A 6366-nucleotide genomic window follows, 5' to 3' on the forward strand; every position below is an offset into this window, starting at 1 on the left:
TCGTCTAGACCTTTTACCCTCGGAATTGGATGTTTTTATACTTTAGCCCGATTTAATACTCAATACATGCAAATTACTCAGTCGACCCGCCAAGAGTTCTCTTTAGCAAGTACTCAAACTAGAATTACTAAATGTAGGGTTCCCTAGCACCTAAGACCTTTTCGTTTATGACTAATTAATTAACTAGATCAAAGATTTGAATAACAATTGCCTTTGCATTCGCTCTACACAATTCACCCCTATATTGTCTAATCGTTTAAACTTAATTTACCCCCTTGGTCCGGTTTAGCAAACAATCAATTAAGACAAATCAATTATAAACTAGTGTATTAAATCCACAAGAGTTCTCTTTATCTAACAAATACACTAATCAATCAAGTTTATAAATTTAAACATCAATATGAATCGATCTTTTATTCAAACTATTGAAATAAACATGCATGAGTTCTTAAATCATAAATCATAACATCCAAAACCTCGGTTATTAATCTAGACAAGCATTAAAAGTTTAGCCAACAATCATGGCTGAAAACAAAATCATAAATAAACAATTAAAAGAATTCATTATGTTGATAAAGAATTAAACCTAATGAAAATAGTGATCTTGAATAATGAACGAATCGACACGCATTTTTGGAATGATTGAGTTGATTGAATGATGTTGGGAGTCCCCAAAAATCACCAAAGTTCGCTCAAAAGCTGCTGGAATTCATCTGGATAGCAGAATGAATATTAGGGTAGAAATTCGGGCTTTAAATAGGCGTCCAAAAAAATGCTGACCGACACTAAGCCGCGCCGCGCCTACTGAACAAAATTCAAACAACTTTTTAACAAACCTTCTGTCTTTAAAAATGCCTTTGGCCCACGTCGCGGCCCTAGGACCCCGCGTCGCGGCTCTCCCCTGTAGCTGAAACTCCTCTTTTACAAATCGTCTGTTAACAAAATACACTAAAACACGCGTCGCGGCCCTTGGAACCCGCACCGCGGCCCTCTTCTATTCCAAATACTAGCTTGAAATTTTTACATTCATCCACTAAAGCTCAAACCACTTTGTCATCTTAACAAACATAGGTACTTATAATAACACGATGTAAATTGTACCTCAAACATCTTCAAAATATGCAAATCAACGCTTCTCGGTTCCTAAACTCGAATCTTCAAAAAATCAACTAAATAACCCCAATTCATATCCAAACGGACCAAAATATGACTGATATTGCGAGAGAATTAATAGATAAAATGCGCAATATCACCAGTTTCAATCCCTGGGTCGCCAATTTCAGTTAGTTAACTAACCACGGGTCGCGAGTTTCACATGGTTAACTAACCTGGATCACCAATTTGATCCCTGGATCGTCAGTTTTGAGCCCGGGGTCGCCAGTTGCTAACCATGGGTTGTCAGTTTCAATTAGTTAACTAACCACGGGTCGCTAGTTTCACTTGGTTAATTTAACTGGGGTCACCAATTAGCCTAACGGGGTCACTAGTTTGGATAACTGGGTCGCCAATTCAGCTAACGGGGTTTCCAGTTTAGCTAACTGTGTCGCCAGTTGCAATGTTGCACTCCGTGTTTGTCGTATACTAGTTTCTGATAGTATGTTGTGTGAGTACCGTTATACATATTGAATTGAAGTTCAGCAGATGCACTTTCTCGGGGTTGATTAGACTTGTAATTACTAATACACTAGTTCCTAAGTTAATCCTTGAAGTTCTTTTTGGCCGGACATGAGTGCAGGAGAGATAAGGGTTTAGTGTGTGTTTCAGTGTGTGTAAGTCTTGTATCTTCTTGATTTCTTTAGCAGGATATAGATATGATCTAGGTCATGGTTAGATCTTCATGGATGAGCTTCAATTAAGTTTCGGTAAGTTTGCTAGTCTTCTTGATCTTCCAGAGTAGTGTTTTAGAGTGATCTCTGATATCAGGGTTTTGGCAAACCCTAATCCTGACTTTGCCTTGTTATTTCGTTTAAGCATGTAAATTCTAGACTTCAAGAGTTCTCCATAGGTGTATATGAGCCTAAGAATACCTATTTTAAGGCTAAGTAGGTAGAGTACACCTCTTGGATATAAAATGCACTAAAAACCTTGTTAAAAACCCCGTTTTTGTCTTATTTTGGCAATTCAGCCTTTTGACCCCTTAATATTACAATTTGTATGATTTTGCATGTTCATAACTCTTTTTGTTGATATTAAGGTTAAAATATGAGTGATATCACTAATAAAAACATGACCATTTTGAGTGATATCATTATGCAGAGATTATTATTAGCTCCCGTGAGAGCTCTCCTGGGGAGGATGGTTCCCAATGTTTCCGGCAGTTGTCTCCTCGTACCTCTCATGCTCCCTTCATGGAATGTCATCTCTCCGAGATGTTTGCTTCCCTGCCTATCTCAAAATCTAAGTATTCAGTGTATATGCAAGTTTTGGGTAGGTTTGGCAATCCTTCCCTTGATGTTGAGCTCTTGATCCTTGATGATGTGGATGTCAAATTCATCCGGGCTCATGTGACTGTTTTGAGTCCTCATCTTGTTGTTGATGAGCTTAGAAGGAGGGAGGATTGTGAAGTCCGTTTGGGACAATCTCGTATTCATTTTGAGCAGCTGGAGGAAGCTAAGAAGTCGAACACTGAACTTTATGGTCGTATCCAGTTTCATCAAGAGCATGCTAAAAAGCATAGCTGGCTCGGTATGCTTGGGTTGAGACCGAGCAAAGCTGAAGACCAAGAATACAGATCTTCAGTCTCGATGTAAAACTTCTGAGGACAGGTTGGCGACTAGGGATGCCGAATTTTTTAATTTGAAAGCTGGCATCCCCAAGGTTTTCAACAACATTCTTGGGTCGGAAGCCGTGAACCAGCCTTTCAGGAAGTATGTAATTCTATGCAAAGTGGACGAATGCAATTAGGTTGTTGGAGTATTTTGCCATCAAATTCATGATATCATGATCCCTAATTCTGTTGTCGTCAGGATTGTGTCGTATGCTATGGATCAAGCTCGTGTGGTAGGTGCTCAATTGGGTGAGCTTAAATTTCCCTCTTTGGAAGATTTGTATACTTCGTTGATGACATCTTGAAGCTGAAGCTGTAGGTTGTTAGATCTTGCGACTATCTTTTATGATTTTTCTTTATATAATATGCTTTTTATTCACGTGCCTTTCACATTATACTTGAGAATGTTGTCTTTTATGTTTGCACTTATGCTTTGCATTTGTGAAAGCATTTTATAAACATTACTGTTGACCATATGCTGGTAGACTTAAACTTTGTATGAATATAACTTCTTTTCCTTAGTAATTAATAAGATAATGTAAATCTGGATATGTTAATGTCCGACTTGCAGCTGATAACTGTTGTGACTCATTGTCGATACTGTATGCTACGGTTTTTGACTCTTGCCTGAGTTTCAAGCTAAGTATGTCATTTTGGTGATCACTCTCGGTTTACCGATAGGATCTGTATATAACTAGTTCTTTTGTATGTTTGTTTGTCAACAGATCATAGAAATTCAGACTACATTGTTATTGTGGTATATGATATGACCAAAATGGACGGTTTTATTTATGCGGTGTCGTTAGGTCGCAAGACGTCAGAATCAGCTATCAGGAGAGGATGCAATACTTTTATTATTTATATTTAGCTGGGTTTTCCTTACTATAATTCACCTACTTGTCTTCCTTTTAACGAGTAAGTGGTAATTATAACTTAGGTTCGTATTTTTGTATGTTTGCTCAGTAATGTGGGATAAAAGTGCCTATATAGCTAACCATAGTGACAAGTGGTGATATAGTAAACTTAACTAGGGTAGTATGAATTATAAAGATAAAAGGGATAGGTATGGAGAATATGTTACTAATGGAGAGCTGTTAAAAGAGTTTAACTTCCTAGAATGAACACTAAACCTCAATTAATCGGGTTAAGTGAAACGACCCAACCCGCCGTTAAACCGTCCCATAATTTTTTTTCCCTTCTTTTATAACAATTAATTCTATTAAAACGACGCCATGATTATGTTTTCCAATTATCTTTAAAACACCTACTAGTACAAATGACTTTAACAACACACGCTACATAAATTAAAACCATATTTATCAAATCCGATTACATAACCAAAAGACACTAATAAGTTTTTCGACAAAAGACCGAGCATGGTGATTAGGATCAATCTACCCAATCCTATGTAATCCAAAAGCCAAGTCTTCTACGCATCACACGCTAGCTCACTAATCCCGGTACTTACCCTTGCCGCCATCTTGCGAACCTATAAAAATAAAGTCAACGAGAGGGTAAGCTAATGCTTAGTGAATGAAAATATATAACATCCATATATATGCATAAGATGGACACGTCACACAATAATAATCAAATAGCACATACCGGAGTCCAAGCATAAAGCAAGCTAATCTAAGCATACCGTATGATCGCTATACAACAAGCTAATATATCAACAATGTAAGTACACCAACAACGATATGAACAACGCCATCAAGCTACACCCAGAGGGTTAAGTATATCTCAACAATATCAATAACATATAAACATATCTATATAACCAACGAACCTACAGTCCAAGATTAACAACTTAACCTTAATCACCCGAAGTACAGCCATGCAATCCGGCCTTAGTGAATACGCACAACCCGAGATTCGCTACCTTCACTACATAGTATAACCGAGGATGGGCGCGCAAACTGAGCCTTAGTGAATCCGAACTACCGGATATTCACTACCTCAAAATATGAGTCCAACCAAAAGGGATAATCGTACTACCCGAAAAATTATGAATACGTACAACCCGATATTCACGTCCCATACCATAACCCACGGTCCCGGTATTATAAAAATCCACATCGTCGGGGTTAATCAACCGCAACCCAAAAACCAAACCCACGCCATCGAGATTATATAATAATAATAATCCACATCATCGGGGTTATCCCAATCACAAGCCCTTGTGATAACGTACACACAAAGCGTTCACCTCGCCAATGGTGGTCAACCAAAACGCACAACCGTGCCAATTGGACCTATTACATAAGCCCATCAAATCCACCTACATGTGAAGTGAGCTCTATAGCCGAGGATCACTTCACCCAACCCGTACCCATCCTATACATACATATGCACATAGTATATTGACACTCACCTTGTCGTCTTGATGTATGCAATATCACAATCCACAATCGCCAATGGAAACTACCTATTCCATTTAACACATAACAAGCAACATGATTAGGGTGGATTTCAAAACAACCCATAATGACACCCAGTGCAATTTCGACCCAATTGCACTTTCAAACACGATTCATGCCCAAACTTACCAATAATCACCTACACTAGTAAAAACGGTTCCAACAACGCCAACTTAACTAAATCACAAGTTTCAAACACTTGTCTTCACCAAAATCAACTTACAAACCCTTATTTTTGACCTAATTCTAAATCAATCTTCCAACAACACCCATTTGGGTTCTATCAGTGATTACACCCAAATTAAAGCCTTAATCATGGCTAATTCATCAACCAACCCAAAACCCACCAACAACAACAATAACTAGCTACAAATAACCCATTTGAGGTCTAGATGGGTTTTTCCAACCAATTAAGCTCAAACCCTAACTTGAATATCAAATCAACAAAACAAAATTTGGAGTTGAGACTTACCAATACCTCCAAAATGTTGTCGTTGACGAGATGAACAACCTTGCCTCTTGCGCCTTAACCCGAATCAACCTTCTTCTTCCTCAAAACCCACTTTCTTTCTCTAAAACCTTGTTTCTCTCACTAGGGTTTGAAGAATGAGAAGAGATAAAGGAAAATGAGAATGAGATAAGATTTGGCCAGATTTGTGGCCTTAAAACTCGTCCATAATGTGAAATAACCAAAACACCCTCAAAAATCCCTTTTAAAAATGAGTTGGATACCTGATCTGTCAACGTGTCGCGTTTCGCGACACGTCATCGCGGTTCTCGACGACTCAAAACGCGAAGGGGTCAACCAAAACGCGACAGATCGAGCAGGGATAGGTTTTTAGCTTGTAATGTTCTGGTCACGTTTGTCGCGATACGCGACTATTGGGACGCGACAAACCCTTTTAAAAGGCGACAGATGACCTAATTCACCCCAATTCCACTTTTAAAAACATCCAAAGTCCAATGTGGTCAAGTAAATACTTCCTAATGATTAAATACCTACTCTTGGACTGCGTATGACACCCCAAGCGTCATGTTTAGAAAACCGGGGTGTTACAACTCTCCCCCACTTGAATTCGATCACGTTCCCGTGATCCTCGTCACTTTACCGTTCAGACCCACACTCTATGGTCCTCAAACATACGTTCCAATCCAACTTCCAATACATTTCCATTAACC

Source organism: Rutidosis leptorrhynchoides, chromosome 4, assembly GCF_046630445.1.
Source record: "Rutidosis leptorrhynchoides isolate AG116_Rl617_1_P2 chromosome 4, CSIRO_AGI_Rlap_v1, whole genome shotgun sequence".
In the NCBI taxonomy this organism is placed as follows: domain Eukaryota; kingdom Viridiplantae; phylum Streptophyta; class Magnoliopsida; order Asterales; family Asteraceae; genus Rutidosis; species Rutidosis leptorrhynchoides.